Raw genomic sequence first — 19,837 nt, forward strand, 5'->3', positions numbered from 1 at the left:
ACAGGTGCCATTTGGGACAGCCATGAATCACACACAGAACATAAATAAACTGTGTGTCTGAAGCATCTGTATAGGGGCTGTCCCTGTGGACCAGCCATGAATCACACACAGAACATAAATAAACTGTGTGCACTACAGCCATGAATCACACACAGGCTTCTAGCCATGCACAGAACATAAATAAACTGTACAGCCATGAATACTACAGCCATGAATAACACACAGAACATAAATAAACTGTGTGTACTACAGCCATGAATCACACACAGAACATAAATAAACTGTGTGTACTACAGCCATGAATCACACACAGAACATAAATAAACTGTGTGTACTACAGCCATGAATCACACACAGAACATAAATAAACTGTGTGTACTACAGCCATGAATCACACACAGAACATAAATAAACTGTGTGTACTACAGCCATGAATAACACACAGAACATAAATAAACTGTGTGTACTACAGCCATGAATCACACACAGAACATAAATAAACTGTGTGTACTACAGCCATGAATCACACACAGAACATAAATAAACTGTGTGTACTACAGCCATGAATCACACACAGAACATAAATAAACTGTGTGTACTACAGCCATGAATCACACACAGAACATAAATAAACTGTGTGTACTACAGCCATGAATCACACACAGAACATAAATAAACTGTGTGTACTACAGCCATGAATCACACACAGAACATAAATAAACTGTGTACTACAGCCATGAATCACACACAGAACATAAATAAACAGCCATGAATCACACACAGAACATAAATAAACTGTGTGTACTACAGCCATGAATAACACACAGAACATAAATAAACTGTGCACACAGAACATAAATAAACTGTGTGTACTACAGACATGAATCACACACAGAACATAAATAAACTGTGTGCACTACAGCCATGAATAACACACAGAACATAAATAAACTGTGTGCACTACAACCATGAATCACACACAGAACATAAATAAACTGTGTGTACTACAGCCATGAATCACACACAGAACATACATCAACCTAGCCTACTAAACTCACTGACACATATAGCTACTGTACTGCATGGAGGGAGAGAGAGAGAGAGAGAGGGAGGGAGGCCAGATTGCATCCTCCCATACACGAGAGCACACTTTCGATGCACAGTTGTGCGAACAAACCCACACCCACACACCCACACACGCACACACGCACACACCACACACACACACACACACACACACACACACACACACACACACACACACACACACACACACACACACACACACACACACACACACACACACACACACACACACACACACACACACACACACCAAAGTGAATGTGTGTCTCTCCCTTGGCTAGAGACAATACTTGGATGTCTGCCCACAGCAACTGACAGGTACATGACACACAGCCAACACTGACAATCATACACTGTCACCTGGAGAGACAGAGGAGGGAAGGAGGGAAGGAAAGAAGTGGTATAGAGGGGTATAGGTAGGCATCGAGAGAGAGAGACAGTGAAAGGGATGGAAAGAGAGAGAGAGACAGTGAAAGGGATGGAAAGAGAGAGAGAGAGCGAGAGATAGAGAGAGAGAGATAGAGAGAGAGAGAGAGAGAGAGAGAGAGAGAGAGAGAGAGAGAGAGAGAGACAGACAGACAGACAGAGAGAGAGACAGACAGACAGACAGACAGACAGACAGACAGACAGACAGACAGACAGACAGACAGACAGACAGACAGACAGACAGACAGACAGACAGACAGACAGACATAGGCAGAGGGAGTGAAAGGCAGAGGGATGGAGAGGAGGAGAGAAATAGAACAGCGGCCATCTGTTGTCTCTAACTGAGTTGGCCCTTCATTTGAGAAGCAGAGATATGTACACTTATGTTGTTCCACTCCCAGGCTCTACAGGAAAATGAACGACGACATTAGCATAAACAGGAGGCCGGCGTGGCTGTTCCTGACACCCTGTATTCTGGGTAGCGGACGAGGGAGTGGGTACACAAATTCACAAACACACAAAGACACACAGGGAGACACACATCTCGTCCCCCTCAAACACATGGTCGGGTTGAGGGGTGGAGGGTGGGGGGGTGGAGGGGTGGAGGGTGAGGGGGTGGAGTGTTCAGAAGTTTAGCGACGCCTCGTCTCGGTAACGAAGAGAGACAGCTGCGGTCAACACTAATTAAATACCTGTGCATCTGCTCCAGTGTGTGTGTGTGTGTGTGTGTGTGTGTGTGTGTGTGTGTGTGTGTGTGTGTGTGTGTGTGTGTGTGTGTGTGTGTGTGTGTGTGTGTGTGTGTGTGTGTGTGTGTGTGTGTGTGTGTGTGTGTGTGTGTGTGTGTGTGTGTGTTTTATCCCCATATAGACGGTCTCTTCGATAATGCAACTAAAACTCCAGTCTGTCATAAAATACTCTCTCAAACCCTAAAGTGAAGTTTACTTTTCTGAAATGCATTTTTCTCCCTCTGATGAGCTACAGCATCTCTGTATAATGAGAAAGACAGGGCCTATTGGTTTGACTGAGACACACTGGTGACTGTCTCTCTCTATCCACCCTGAGGCTACAGCATGGACAACACAGAGGTCAGATGCCACATGGTGTGAGAAAAGAGAGAGAAAAAGAGAGAGACTCTCTGAGAGAGCGAGAGAGAGAGAAAAAAAAGAGAAAGACAGAGAGAGCGAGAGAGAGAGCGAGAGAGAGAGAGAGAGAGAGAGAGAGAGAGAGAGAGAGAGAGAGAGAGAGAGAGAGAGAGAGAGAGAGAAGGAGATCCCTTAGGGCCCAAGCCCATATCTTAATGCATTAGTAAGGAGCCACACACACAGAGACAGAGACTCAAGCACAGCACAGACACAGACACAGACTCTGGCTCTACTCTGGCTGGTCTGAGGGGGACACCATGTTAAATATTAACCACCGGAGATACTATGTACTGACACACACAGTGGATGACTGAGGATGCAAACACACACAGTGGATGACTGAGGATTCAACACACACACAGTGGATGACTGAGGATTCAACACACACACAGTGGATGACTGAGGATTCAACACACACACAGTGGATGACTGAGGATTCAACACACACAGTGGATGACTGAGGATTCAACACACACAGTGGATGACTGAGGATGCAACACACACACAGTGAATGACTGAGGATTCAACACACACACAGTGGATGACTGAGGATTCAACACACACACAGTGAATGACTGAGGATTCAACACACACACAGTGGATGACTGAGGATTCAACACACACACAGTGGATGACTGAGGATTCAACACACACACAGTGGATGACTGAGGATTCAACACACACACAGTGGATGACTGAGGATGCAACACACACACAGTGGATGACTGAGGATGCCACACACACAGTGGATGACTGAGGATTCAACACACACACAGTGGATGACTGAGGATTCAACACACACACAGTGGATGACTGAGGATTCAACACACACACAGTGGATGACTGAGGATGCAACACACACACAGTGGATGACTGAGGATTCAACACACACACAGTGAATGACTGAGGATTCAACACACACACAGTGGATGACTGAGGATTCAACACACACACAGTGAATGACTGAGGATTCAACACACACACAGTGGATGACTGAGGATTCAACACACACACAGTGGATGACTGAGGATTCAACACACACACAGTGGATGACTGAGGATTCAACACACACACAGTGGATGACTGAGGATTCAACACACACACAGTGGATGACTGAGGATGCAACACACACACAGTGGATGACTGAGGATTCAACACACACAGTGGATGACTGAGGATTCAACACACACACAGTGAATGACTGAGGATGCCACACACACACAGTGAATGACTGAGGATTCAACACACACACAGTGGATGACTGAGGATTCAACACACACAGTGGATGACTGAGGATTCAACACACACACAGTGGATGACTGAGGATTCAACACACACACAGTGGATGACTGAGGATTCAACACACACAGTGGATGACTGAGGATTCAACACACACACAGTGGATGACTGAGGATGCAACACACACACAGTGGATGACTGAGGATGCAACACACACACAGTGGATGACTGAGGATGCAACACACACACAGTGGATGACTGAGGATGCAACACACACACAGTGGATGACTGAGGATTCAACACACACACAGTGGATGACTGAGGATGCAACACACACAGTGGATGACTGAGGATGCAACACACACACAGTGGATGACTGAGGATTCAACACACACAGTGAATGGATGACTGTGGATGACTGAGGATGCACACACACACAGTGAATGACTGAGGATTCAACACACACACACAGTGGATGACTGAGGATTCACACACACACAGTGGATGACTGAGGATTCAACACACACACAGTGGATGACTGAGGATGCAACACACACACAGTGGATGACTGAGGATTCAACACACACACAGTGGATGACTGAGGATTCAACACACACACAGTGAATGACTGAGGATGCAACACACACACAGTGGATGACTGAGGATTCACACACACACAGTGAATGACTGAGGATTCAACACACACAGTGAATGACAGTGAATGACAGTGAATGACTGAGGATTCACACACACAGTGAATGACAGTGAATGACTGAGGATGCAACACACACACAGTGAATGACTGAGGATTCAACACACACACAGTGGATGACTGAGGATTCAACACACACACAGTGAATGACTGAGGATTCAACACACACACAGTGGATGACTGAGGATTCAACACACACAGTGGATGACTGAGGATGCAACACACACACAGTGGATGACTGAGGATTCAACACACACACAGTGGATGACTGAGGATGCAACACACACACAGTGGATGACTGAGGATGCCACACACACACAGTGGATGACTGAGGATGCAACACACACACAGTGGATGACTGAGGATGCAACACACACACACAGTGGATGACTGAGGATGCAACACACACACAGTGGATGACTGAGGATTCAACACACACAGTGGATGACTGAGGATTCAACACACACAGTGGATGACTGAGGATGCAACACACACACAGTGGATGACTGAGGATTCAACACACACAGTGGATGACTGAGGATGCAACACACACACACAGTGGATGACTGAGGATTCAACACACACACAGTGAATGACTGAGGATGCAACACACACAGTGAATGACTGAGGATTCAACACACACAAAGTGAATGACTGAGGATGCCACACACACAGTGGATGACTGAGGATTCAACACACACACAGTGAATGACTGAGGATTCAACACACACACAGTGAATGACTGAGGATGCCACACACACAGTGGATGACTGAGGATTCAACACACACACAGTGGATGACTGAGGATGCCACACACACAGTGGATGACTGAGGATGCCACACACACACAGTGAATGACTGAGGATGCAACACACACACAGTGGATGACTGAGGATGCCACACACACACAGTGGATGACTGAGGATTCAACACACACACAGTGGATGACTGAGGATGCCACACACACACAGTGGATGACTGAGGATGCAACACACACACAGTGGATGACTGAGGATGCACACACACACAGTGAATGACTGAGGATTCAACACACACACACACAGTGAATGACTGAGGATGCAGTGGATGACACACACACACAGTGGATGACTGAGGATTCAACACAACAGTGGACACACAGTGGATGACTGAGGATGCAACACACACAGTGGATGACTGAGGATTCAACACACACAGTGGATGACTGAGGATTCAACACACACAGTGGATGACTGAGGATTCAACACACACACAGTGGATGACTGAGGATGCAACACACACACAGTGGATGACTGAGGATGCAACACACAGTGGATGACTGAGGATGCAACACACACACAGTGGATGACTGAGGATGCAACACACACACACCAAAAAAAACACACATCCCGCAATCACAGCAAAGACTCGGAGACTCCCTATTCTGTCTCTCTTCCTTAGCCCCTCGCTACGCCACACACACACACAGACACACACCCTCACAGTGACCCCTTCCCGTGGCAGCTTTAATTGCTGTGGTCAGTGTCGTGACCCCCTGAGGGGTCACCTCATTAAGCTGAGTGTCGCTGGGTGATTTCACCACAGCTATCCTCTCTGCTGCTCCTCACCCGCTGCCACTGTGTCACTGCTGTGGTGGTCTTATTAGTGGGGGAGAGACTGGCACACACACACACACACACACACACACACACACACACACACACACACACACACACACACACACACACACACTGACACACACACACACACACACACACACACACACACACACACACACACACACACACACACACACACACACACACACACACACACACACACACACACACACACACACACACACACTGACACACACACACACACACACACACACACACACACACACACACACACACACACACACACACACACACACACACACACACACACACACACACACACACACACACACACACACAGTGTTGTTCCTTTTGATCTGTGTGAAGGCGAGGCTGTAGTCCCTCCCAGGTTCATCTCTTAATAGAAACAGATGTACCTGCAAACTGAATACCTCAACAGTGTTCCAGTCTGTTGAGATATACACATGCTCCCCTACTGGTGAAGTGGAGTAATAATGATTAAAGTATCTCTATCCCATGTGCTCTGTTGATTTATCACCTTGTCTAATAGTAGGGTATTCACAGTCTGTTATTTAGCGTACTCACAGCTACATGGATGGATTCTAGGTGATGGCTCTGTTATTTAGAGTACTCTCAGTTACATGGATGGATTCTAGATAATAGACACACACAGACACCCAGCATTGCTATGGCCACAGCCTGGATGTAAATGTCCTGTCTACTGAGTGACTCCTAATAGAGGCCTGTACAACAGGCCTCATACACATACAGTATGCACAGGAGCTGTGCTGTATATACACTCCATAAGTCAACGACTGTGGCGGCGGCGGAGGAGGAAGAGGAAGAGGAGGAGAGACCATAACCACCACAATGACACACTTCATTGTGCTCATAATTGGTGGGAGCTCATGCATGCATAAACCAATCATGAGTGTTGCGTTGTGTGTTAGGGTCCTGCCCTGGGGGCAAGGCGGAAGAAATCATTCCCCCTCTCCATTATGCTTAACCCTTGACCTTTTGGGAGCCGCTGCAGAGGGAGGTTGACTACTGTACCTACCAATCCGGCCCTGACCAGTAGAGAGGGGAAGGGGAGTCTGTCTGGGGGTTTATTGACATTGATTTATCACAGCAAGGCCTGGAGGCAGTGTTGTGATAGGCTGTGTTGTGATAGGCTGTGTTGTGATAGGCTGTGTTGTGATAGGCAGTGTTGTGATAGGCTGTGTTGTGATAGGCAGTGTTGTGATAGGCTGTGTTGTGATAGGCAGTGTTGTGATAGGCAGTGTTGTGATAGGCAGTGTTGTGATAGGCTGTGTTGTGATAGGCAGTGTTGTGATAGGCTGTGTTGTGATAGGCAGTGTTGTGATAGGCTGTGTTGTGATAGGCAGTGTTGTGATAGTGTTGTGATAGGCTGTGTTGTGATAGGCAGTGTTGTGATAGGCTGTGTTGTGATAGGCAGTGTTGTGATAGGCTGTGTTGTGATAGGCAGTGTTGTGATAGGCTGTGTTGTGATAGGCAGTGTTGTGATAGGCTGTGTTGTGATAGGCAGTGTTGTGATAGGCTGTGTTGTGATAGGCTGTGTTGTGATAGGCTGTGTTGTGATAGGCTGTGTTGTGATAGGCTGTGTTGTGATAGGCTGTGTTGTGATAGGCAGTGTTGTGATAGGCAGTGTTGTGATAGGCTGTGTTGTGATAGGCTGTGTTGTGATAGGCTGTGTTGTGATAGGCTGTGTTGTGATAGGCAGTGTTGTGATAGGCAGTGTTGTGATAGGCTGTGTTGTGATAGGCAGTGTTGTGATAGGCTGTGTTGTGATAGGCAGTGTTGTGATAGGCTGTGTTGTGATAGGCAGTGTTGTGATAGGCTGTGTTGTGATAGGCAGTGTTGTGATAGGCTGTGTTGTGATAGGCAGTGTTGTGATAGGCTGTGTTGTGATAGGCAGTGTTGTGATAGGCTGTGTTGTGATAGGCAGTGTTGTGATAGGCAGTGTTGTGATAGGCTGTGTTGTGATAGGCAGTGTTGTGATAGGCTGTGTTGTGATGGGCTGTGTTGTGATAGGCTGTGTTGTGATAGGCTGTGTTGTGATAGGCTGTGTTGTGATAGGCTGTGTTGTGATAGGCAGTGTTGTGATAGGCAGTGTTGTGATAGGCTGTGTTGTGATAGGCTGTGTTGTGATAGGCTGTGTTGTGATAGGCAGTGTTGTGATAGGCTGTGTTGTGATAGGCAGTGTTGTGATAGGCTGTGTTGTGATAGGCTGTGTTGTGATAGGCTGTGTTGTGATAGGCTGTGTTGTGATAGGCTGTGTTGTGATAGGCTGTGTTGTGATAGGCTGTGTTGTGATAGGCTGTGTTGTGATAGGCAGTGTTGTGATAGGCTGTGTTGTGATAGGCAGTGTTGTGATAGGCTGTGTTGTGATAGGCAGTGTTGTGATAGGCAGTGTTGTGATAGGCTGTGTTGTGATAGGCAGTGTTGTGATAGGCTGTGTTGTGATAGGCAGTGTTGTGATAGGCTGTGTTGTGATAGGCAGTGTTGTGATAGGCTGTGTTGTGATAGGCTGTGTTGTGATAGGCTGTGTTGTGATAGGCTGTGTTGTGATAGGCTGTGTTGTGATAGGCAGTGTTGTGATAGGCAGTGTTGTGATAGGCTGTGTTGTGATAGGCTGTGTTGTGATAGGCTGTGTTGTGATAGGCAGTGTTGTGATAGGCTGTGTTGTGATAGGCTGTGTTTTGATAGGCTGTGACATTGGGGATAGAAGACAGAGTCTCTTCTATTGTGATTGTTTTGGGAGCAGCGCATTCTGAAATCAAATCAACATCAACACAATACTGTCAGGGGTGTGGAAGTAATGTGGGCATCACAACACATTCATTTGTGTGGCAGAGTGTGTGTGTGTGTATGCTCATTAGATATGTTTACACATTTATTTTATTTTACCTTTATTTAACTAGGCAAGTCAGTTAAGAACAAATTCTTATTTTCAATGATGGCCTAGGAACAGTGGGTTAACTGCCTGTTCAGGGGCAGAACGACAGATTTGTACCTTGTCAGCTTTGTACCTTGTCAACCACTAGGCTACCTGCCGCCCCACACGTATGGGTGTGCGTGTGCGTGTGCGTGTGCGCGTGCGTGTGTGTGTGTGTGTGTGCACGTGCTTGCTCATTAGATATGTGTACACATATGGTTGTGTGTGAGCGTACGTGTCCTCAAGACACACAACCTGACGATAGGAGAGGGCCTGCTACACACTGCAGGGCTGAGGAGTCAGACAAGTGTTGATAAAAACCCATTATCAAGTAGAAGACTAATTAAACCTGGTTAAAAAGCCTGTGTCTGTCTGAAGGAAACTTGAATGAGGATTGGATAGGTTTTATTTTATACTAAGAACATTTGTTTTGTGTTTTAAACAAAATGGTGAACGGTAAATCTTTTACACAAAGGAATCAAAGTGTACTGAAAGTGAAATGAATGGAAGAAATAGGACCACGATATCAATCACACATGGCTTAAAACACTATGAAGCCATGTCAGTCACAGGTCTCTTTCTATTGGCTCATTGTCTGTGAGGACTTGGCTGCTTCAACAATTATCTACATAATACAGTAACAGCTGCCATCCGCCCAATCACTGTATATCTGCTTTACAAAAAGCACCCTATTCCCTACACAGTCCACTACTTTTAACGAAGACCCTGGTCCAAAGTAGTGCACTACATAGGGAATAGGGTGCCATTTGGTACGCAGACTGTTTCCAGATAATCTCGTCATATGTTTAGGTCATCTATTGTGTCAACACTCAACACTGAGGGGATATCATCCATGCATGGGTTCAAATCAATAGCGCTGCGTGGCCCAGACGTGTGCTAGCTATTAGCTAACCTCATCAATCACAACATAGTTGACTCCAGGAGCTATCCCAGGGGTCCCTGGTGCCAGACCTACTATCGGACTGAGGGGGGAAATGCTTTGGTGTGTTTGAGTGAGTCTCCCTGTAAAGTAGGGAGGGGTAGAGTTATAGAGGTGGGGAAGGACCATACAACACCACTTAAATGGAGGAGAAGCACACACACACACACACACACACACACACACACACACACACACACACACACACACACACACACACACACACACACACACACAAACACACACACACACTCAAACACACACACACACTCAAACACACACACACACACTCAAACACACACACACACACACACACACACACACACACACACACACACACACACACACACACACACACACACACACACACACACACACACACACACACACACACACACACACACACACACACACACTCAAACACACACACACACACACACACACACACACACACACACACACACACACACACACACACACACACACACACTCAAACACACACACACACACTCAAACACACACACACACTCACACACACACACACACACACACACACACACACACACACACACACACACACACACACACACTCAAACACACACACAAACACACATCCACACACACACACACACAGTCTTCACACTTTGTGTATGAACCGCCCTCCCCTCCAGACACTAGAGCTGGTGGGTTGGGAGTTGGGGGAAAGCTTTTCTAAGTGACACTTCACACGCCCCTCCCACTGGATGCGTATCTTAGCCTAGCACACACACACACACACACACACACACACACACACACACACACACACGCAACACACACACACACACACTCAAACAACACACACACACACACACACACACACACACACACACACACACACTCAAACACACACACACACACACACAAACACACACACACACACACACACACACAACACACACACACACACACACACACACACACACACACACACACACACACACACACACACACACTCAAACACAACACACACACTCAAACACACAAACACACACACACACACACACACACACACACACACACACACAATCAAACACACACACAAACACACACACACACACACATCAAACACACATCAAACACACAAACACACACACACACACACACACACACACCCTGGAGCAGTCTTCTATCCGGGGGCACTTTGTGTATGAACCGCCCTCCCCTCCAGACTAAGGGGATTGGGTATAGAGCTGGTGGGTTGGGAGAGGGGGAAAAGCTTTTCCTAAGTGAGGCACTTCAGCTCTTAACGCCCCCTCCCACTGGATGCGTATCTTAGCCTAGCAGGTCAATACCCCCCACACTAAAATATGCATGAGTCTATGGGTGTGAATACCACAGGAGACCTGGAGGTTCTAGACCCGTTCCACAGGATTAGGGCTAAATGCTTTACCTAACTACTCCTCCATCTCATCCAGCCTTTCCCCTCGCTCTCCTCAAGACTGACATATGCTTCCATACATCATCAGTCCTCCAGGGCTCATACATTATATTCCCAAATACACGGTATTCCCTTCTATAGCAAATCCTAACTCCCAACTCCAAGGTTCAGGCTGGGGTAACTCTCAGAGAGCCATGAGATGATCATACAACCCCAGTCACTATAATAACCCCCAGTCACTATAATAACCCCCAGTCACTATAATAACCTCTAGTCACTATAATACCCCTGACACTATAATAACCCCCAGTCACTATAATAACCCCCAGTCACTATAATAACCCCCAGTCACTATAATAACCTCTAGTCACTATAATACCCCTGACACTATAATAACCCCCAGTCACTATAATAACCCCCAGACACTATATTAACCCCCAGTCACTATAATAACCCCCAGTCACTATATTAACCCCCAGTCACTATAATAACCCCCAGTCACTATATTAACCACCAGTCACTAATAATAACCCCCAGTCACTATAATAACCTCTACTCACTATAATACCCCTGACACTATAATAACCCCCAGTCACTATAATAACCCCCAGTCACTATAATAACCCCAGTCACTATAATAATCCCCAGTCACTATAATAACCTCTAGTCACTATAATACCCCTGACACTATAATAACCCCCAGTCACTATAATAACCCCCAGTCACTATAATAACCCCCAGTCACTATAATAACCTCTAGTCACTATAATACCCCAGTCACTATAATAACCCCCAGTCACTATAATAACCCCCAGTCACTATAATAACCTCTAGTCACTATAATAACCCTTGTCACTATAATAATCCCCAGTCACTATAATAACCCCCAGTCACTATAAAAAAAACTGTCACTATAATAACCCCAGTCACTATAGTAACCCCCAGCCACTATAATAACCCCCTGCCACTATAATAACCCCAGCCACTATAATAACCCCCTGGCACTATAATAACCCCCTGCCACTATAATAACCCCTGCCACTATAATAACCCCCAGCTACTATAATAACCCCAGTCGCTATAATAACCCCGGCCACTATAATAACCCCAGTCACTCCTGTTCTGTTCTGTTCCTCTTTACACTATCTTAGCGTAGGTTAGTGTTTAAAAACTCTGGGATGGGAAGTCGTTTTCCTGAGCAGGGGAGCTCTGGGCCGATTAATCTTTTATGAGCCCAAATGGCCTCCCTCTCCAGCCCAGCTGCCGAGGGCCAGGCAGGCTTTTAGCGATGGAGAAGTGCAGCTGAACGAGAGATGGAGCCTCTCGCACCAAACTGGACCAGGAAAAGACAGCGGTGGAAGAGACAATGAATAAGCAGTGCCACATTATAGGTCAATCAGACAGTCTGAACTAGTCTCTATGTCCCTGTCAGAAGACATGGTAGAGTAGTAGTGTTGTATTAACTAGTCTCTATGTCCCTGTCAGAAGACATGGTAGAGTAGTAGTGTTGTATTAACTAGTCTCTATGTCCCTGTCAGAAGACATGGTAGAGTAGTAGTGTTGTATTAACTAGTCTCTATGTCCCTGTCAGAAGACATGGTAGAGTAGTAGTGTTGTATTAACTAGTCTCTATGTCCCTGTCAGAAGACATGGTAGAGTAGTAGTGTTGTATTAACTAGTCTCTATGTCCCTGTCAGAAGACATGGTAGAGTAGTAGTGTTGTATTAACTAGTCTCTATGTCCCTGTCAGAAGACATGGTAGAGTAGTAGTGTTGTATTAACTAGTCTCTATGTCCCTGTCAGATGACACCTGCACCTACACTGCCCTCCAGGACACCTACACCACCCGATGTTACAGGAAGGCCATAAAGATCATCAAGGACATCAACCACCCGAACCACTGCCTGTTCACCCCGCTATCATCCAGAAGGCGAGGTCAGTACAGGTGCATCAAAGCTGGGACCGAGAGACTGAAAAACAGCTTCTATCTCAAGGCCATCAGACTGTTAAACAGCCACCACTAACATTGAGTGGCTGCTGCCAACACACTGTCATTGACACTGACCCAACTCCAGCCACTTTAATAATGGGAATTGATGGGAAATTATGTAAATATATCACTAGCCACTTTAAACAATGCTACCTTATATAATGTTACTTACCCTACATTATTCATCTCATATGCATACGTATATACTGTACTCTACATCATCGACTGCATCCTTATGTAATACATGTATCACTAGCCACTTTAACTATGCCACTTTGTTTACTTTGTCTACACACTCATCTCATATGTATATACTGTACTCGATACCATCTACTGTATGCTGCTCTGTACCATCACTCATTCATATATCCTTATGTACATATTCCTTATCCCCTTACACTGTGTATAAGACAGTAGTTTTGGAATTGTTAGTTAGATTACTTGTTGGTTATCACTGCATTGTCGGAACTAGAAGCACAAGCATTTCGCTACACTCGCATTAACATCTGCTAACCATGTGTATGTGACAAATAAAATTTGATTTGATTTGATTTGGTAGAGTAGTAGTGTTGTATTAACTAGTCTCTATGTCCCTGTCAGATGACATGGTAGAGTAGTAGTGTTGTATTAACTAGTCTCTATGTCCCTGTCAGATGACAGTGGTAGTGTTGTATTAACTAGTCTCTATATCCCTGTCAGAAGACAGTAGTAGTGTTGTATTAACTAGTCTCTATGTCCCTGTCAGATGACATGGTAGAGTAGTAGTGTTGTATTAACTAGTCTCTATGTCCCTGTCAGATGACATGGTAGAGTAGTAGTGTTGTATTAACTAGTCTCTATGTCCCTGTCAGAAGACAGTAGTAGTGTTGTATTAACTAGTCTCTATGTCCCTGTCAGAAGACAGTAGTAGTGTTGTATTAACTAGTCTCTATGTCCCTGTCAGAAGACAGTAGTAGTGTTGTATTAACTAGTCTCTATGTCCCTGTCAGAAGACAGTAGTTGTGTTGTATTAACTAGTCTCTATGTCCCTGTCAGAAGACATGGTAGTGTTGTATTAACTAGTCTCTATGTCCCTGTCAGATGACATGGTAGAGTAGTAGTGTTGTATTAACTAGTCTCTATGTCCCTGTCAGATGACATGGTAGTGTTGTATTAACTAGTCTCTATGTCCCTGTCAGAAGACATGGTAGAGTAGTAGTGTTGTATTAACTAGTCTTATGTCCATGTCAGATGACATGGTAGAGAATGAATTACAGGGGGAAGTTTGAAAAAAACGAATCCCGTCCAAATCATCCTCTGGAATAATGGACATTCTAGAGTATGAATTACATAACCAACGTAACCATCTAACTATTCTACCTCATGTTATTCCATATCACCATCTAACTATTCTACCTCATGGTATTCCATATCACCATCTAACTATTCTACCTCATGGTATTCCATATCACCATCTAACTATTCTACCTCATGTTATCCCATATCACCATCTAGTTAGATCTAACTGTTCTACCTCATGTTATTCCATATCACCATCTAACTATTCTACCTCATGTTATTCCATATCACCATTTAACTATTCTACCTCATGTTATTCCATATCACCATTTAACTGTTCTACCTCATGTTATTCCATATCACCATTTAACTATTCTACCTCATGTTATTCCATATCACCATCTAACTGTTCTACCTCATGGTATTCCATATCACCATTTAACTATTCTACCTCATGTTATTCCATATCACCATTTAACTATTCTACCTCATGTTATTCCATATCACCATCTAGTTAGATCTAACTGTTCTACCTCATGTTATTCCATATCACCATCTAACTATTCTACCTCATGTTATTCCATATCACCATCTAACTGTTCTACCTCATGTTATTCCATATCACCATCTAACTGTTCTACCTCATGTTATTCCATATCACCATCTAACTATTCTACCTCATGTTATTCCATATCACCATCTAACTATTCTACCTCATGTTATTCCATATCACCATCTAACTATTCTACCTCATGTTATTCCATATCACCATTTAACTATTCTACCTCATCACCATTAACTATTCTACCTCATGTTATTCCATATCACCATTTAACTATTCTACCTCATGTTATTCCATATCACCATCTAGTCACCATAGATCTAACTGTTCTACCTCATGGTATTCCATATCACCATTTAACTATTCTACCTCATGTTATTCCATATCGCCATTTAACTATTCTACCTCATGTTATTCCATATCACCATCTAACTATTCTACCTCATTGTATTCCATATCACCATCTAACTATTCTACCTCATGGTATTCCATATCACCATCTAGTTAGATCTAACTGTTCTACCTCATGTTATTCCATATCACCATCTAACTGTTCTACCTCATGGTATTCCATATCACCATCTAACTATTCTACCATATCATGTTATTCATATCACCATTTAACTATTCTACCTCATGTTAACTATTCTACCTCATGTTATTCCATATCACCATTTAACTATTCTACCTCATGTTATTCCATATCACCATCTAGTTAGATCTAACTGTTCTACCTCATGTTATTCCATATCACCATTTAACTATTCTACCTCATGTTATTCCATATCGTTATTCCATATCACCATTTAACTATTCTACCTCATGTTATTCCATATCACCATCTAACTATTCTACCTCTATTCCATATTCACCTCATATCACCATCTAACTATTCTACCTCATGGTATTCCATATCACCATCTAACTATTCTACCTCATGTTATCCCATATCACCATCTAGTTAGATCTAACTGTTCTACCTCATGTTATTCCATATCACCATCTAACTATTCTACCTCATGTTATTCCATATCACCATTTAACTATTCTACCTCATGTTATTCCATATCACCATTTAACTGTTCTACCTCATGTTATTCCATATTCTACATCATGTTATTCCACCATTTAACTATTCTACCTCATGTTATTCCATATCACCATCTAACTGTTCTACCTCATGGTATTCCATATCACCATCTAACTATTCTACCTCATGTTATTCCATATCACCATCTAACTATTCTACCTCATGTTATTCCATATCACCATCTAGTTAGATCTAACTGTTCTACCTCATGTTATTCCATATCACCATCTAACTATTCTACCTCATGTTATTCCATATCACCATTTAACTATTCTACCTCATGTTATTCCATATCACCATTTAACTGTTCTACCTCATGTTATTCCATATCACCATTTAACTATTCTACCTCATGTTATTCCATATCACCATCTAACTGTTCTACCTCATGGTATTCCATATCACCATCTAACTATTCTACCTCATGTTATTACATATCACCATTTAACTATTCTACCTCATGTTATTCCATATCACCATTTAACTATTCTACCTCATGTTATTCCATATCACCATCTAGTTAGATCTAACTGTTCTACCTCATGGTATTCCATATCACCATTTAACTATTCTACCTCATGTTATTCCATATCGCCATTTAACTATTCTACCTCATGTTATTCCATATCACCATCTAACTATTCTACCTCATTGTATTCCATATCACCATCTAACTATTCTACCTCATGGTATTCCATATCACCATCTAACTGTTCTACCTCATGTTATTCCATATCACCATCTAGTTAGATCTAACTGTTCTACCTCATGTTATTCCATATCACCATCTAACTGTTCTACCTCATGGTATTCCATATCACCATTTAACTATTCTACCTCATGTTATCCCATATCACCATCTAACTATTCTACCTCATGTTATTACATATCACCATCTAACTATTCTACCTCATTGTTATTCCATATCACCATCTAGTTAGATCTAACTGTTCTACCTCATGGTATTCCATATCACCATCTAACTATTCTACCTCATGTTATTACATATCACCATCTAACTATTCTACCTCATGTTATTCCATATCACCATCTAACTATTCTACCTCATGGTATTCCATATCACCATCTAACTATTCTACCTCATGGTATTCCATATCACCATCTAACTATTCTACCTCATGTTATTCCATATCACCATCTAACTATTCTACCTCATGTTATTCCATATCACCATCTAACTATTCTACCTCATGTTATTCCATATCACCATCTAACTATTCTACCTCATGTTATTACATATCACCATCTAACTATTCTACCTCATGTTATCCCATATCACCATCTAGTTAGATCTAACTGTTCTACCTCATGTTATTCCATATCACCATCTAATTAGATCTAACTGTTCTACCTCATGTTATTCCATATCACCATCTAACTATTCTACCTCACATTATCCCATATCACCATCTAGTTAGATCTAACTGTTCTACCTCATGTTATTCCATATCACCATCTAACTATTCTACCTCATGTTATTCCATATCACCATCTAACTGTTCTACCTCATGTTATTCCATATCACCATCTAACTATTCTACCTCATGTTATTCCATATCACCATCTAACTATTCTACCTCATGTTATTCCATATCACCATCTAACTGTTCTACCTCATGTTATTCCATATCACCATCTAACTATTCTACCTCATGTTATTCCATATCACCATCTAACTATTCTACCTCATGTTATTCCATATCACCATCTAGTTAGATCTAACTGTTCTACCTCATGTTATTCCATATCACCATCTAACTATTCTACCTCATGTTATTCCATATCACCATCTAACTATTCTACCTCATGTTATTCCATATCACCATTTAACTGTTCTACCTCATGGTATTCCATATCACCATCTAACTATTCTACCTCATGTTTTACATATCACCATCGAACTATTCTGCCCCATGTCATTTAACACTAATTAAAAGGTGAAATAAACATCTAAGTCTTCATTCTACAGAGAATAGTTTTTCTATAGTATACACATTACTCTTCCTTCTGAAAAAGTTGTCATTAATGCAATGCATTATTAATATTTCTTCACAAGGCAATCCTTCAGTATATGGGTCTACTAGTGTACGTACCAGAGCATAGCTGACAACATCAGTGTTGAAAAACAAATATGGAACAAAGGAAGGATGGATGGAGGGAGAGAGGGAGGAAGGCTCTGCCTGATGAAGGAGCGGACCTCCTGCTCGCTGACACATTAATCATTAAAACACAAAGGAGCAGGGAGACAGACAGGCTGCAGTTAAGGCCTTAACACCACTTTACATGCCTGCCTACACACACACTCTCTCTCTCTCTCTCTCTCTCTCTCTCTCTCTCTCTCTCTCTCTCTCTCTCTCTCTCTCTCTCTCTCTCTCTCTCTCTGTCTCTCTCTCTCTCTCTCTCTCTCTCTCTCTCTCTCTCTCTCTCTCTCTCTCTCTCTCCCTCCCTCCCTCCCTCCCTATCCCTCCCTCCCTCCCTACCCCTCCTACCCCTTTCCCTCTGTCTCTTTCCCTCCCTCCGTTCTCTTCCACAGACATGCATCTTGCCACGTTTGTTTCCGCCTCCTTTAAGTGGCCTCGTTACCAGAGCTGAGATGCACTTCATGGCTTCCCCCCCATTGATTGAGCCAATCAATACGTCTTCTTGGGAAAGATGCAGACAATACATGAAGGAACACAGGAACCACAGGGCTTTAAATGACCGAATGTGGGAGGGTAGTTCAGCAGGTAGTTCATTATGGTAATGGTCAATAGTGTTTGGTTGGGAGGTTTTCATGCATCGTTAAGGGATCATTACAGCTTCCTTCATCTTCCTCTTCCTGCTTATCATCACCATTATCATCATCATCATGACCATCATCTTCACCACCACCACTACCATCATCCGTCAACAGTTAATCCCAGCAGCCTTTATCTTCATTTGTGGCCACCACCTTTGATATCAGTAAAGCCCAGTTAGGTGTTAAGCTGTAGCTACGGTGTGTTGATACAGACGGGCTCAGTGTGCATTACTTCAGCAGCCTGTGTTGCTTCCTCCTCTCCAGAGCCATTTACATGTAGAGAGTCAATGTGGTTTCCGTCTGAACGTTCCAAGAGCGCCACGTTCTCCTCCACAGCCGTCACTAAGTGATAATTAACACTTCCTCGTTGTGCTGTTTATTTCTGATAGGTTTCTAGACCTATGAAGATATCCAGTGAAAGCAGATATGTAATTCTTTTGACATGGCAACGCAGTAAAGACTTAGATACACATGATCTGCTCTGTTTTGCTTGTTTACAGCGGGTCATTTCATAGGGAACTGTTAGAACTGTCGGAGAGGCTGTCGTATTGTTCCATCACAAACGTTTAGAGAATAA

At 43.4% G+C, this 19,837-nt stretch overlaps 1 long non-coding RNA gene across 4 annotated transcripts; it reads right to left on the reverse strand.

Annotated features, from left to right (window-relative positions):
* Positions 1 to 15,337: 15,337 nt before the first annotated feature.
* LOC127929265 (uncharacterized) lies at positions 15,338 to 18,303 on the reverse strand. 4 transcript variants are annotated; one of them, XR_008134192.1, is made up of 3 exons: positions 18,059 to 18,303; positions 17,669 to 17,740; positions 15,338 to 15,413 (listed from the first exon to the last, which is right to left on the reverse strand). It is a non-coding gene; the product is annotated as an uncharacterized LOC127929265 (long non-coding RNA). The 4 variants fall into 4 exon arrangements; XR_008134189.1 differs by having other exon boundaries at positions 17,951 to 18,303; XR_008134193.1 differs by lacking the exon at positions 15,338 to 15,413 and adding an exon at positions 15,414 to 15,449.
* Between the last annotated feature and the right edge of the window lie 1,534 nt (positions 18,304 to 19,837).

Source organism: Oncorhynchus keta, unplaced genomic scaffold (assembly GCF_023373465.1).
Source record: "Oncorhynchus keta strain PuntledgeMale-10-30-2019 unplaced genomic scaffold, Oket_V2 Un_scaffold_630_pilon_pilon, whole genome shotgun sequence".
NCBI classification, from domain to species: domain Eukaryota; kingdom Metazoa; phylum Chordata; class Actinopteri; order Salmoniformes; family Salmonidae; genus Oncorhynchus; species Oncorhynchus keta.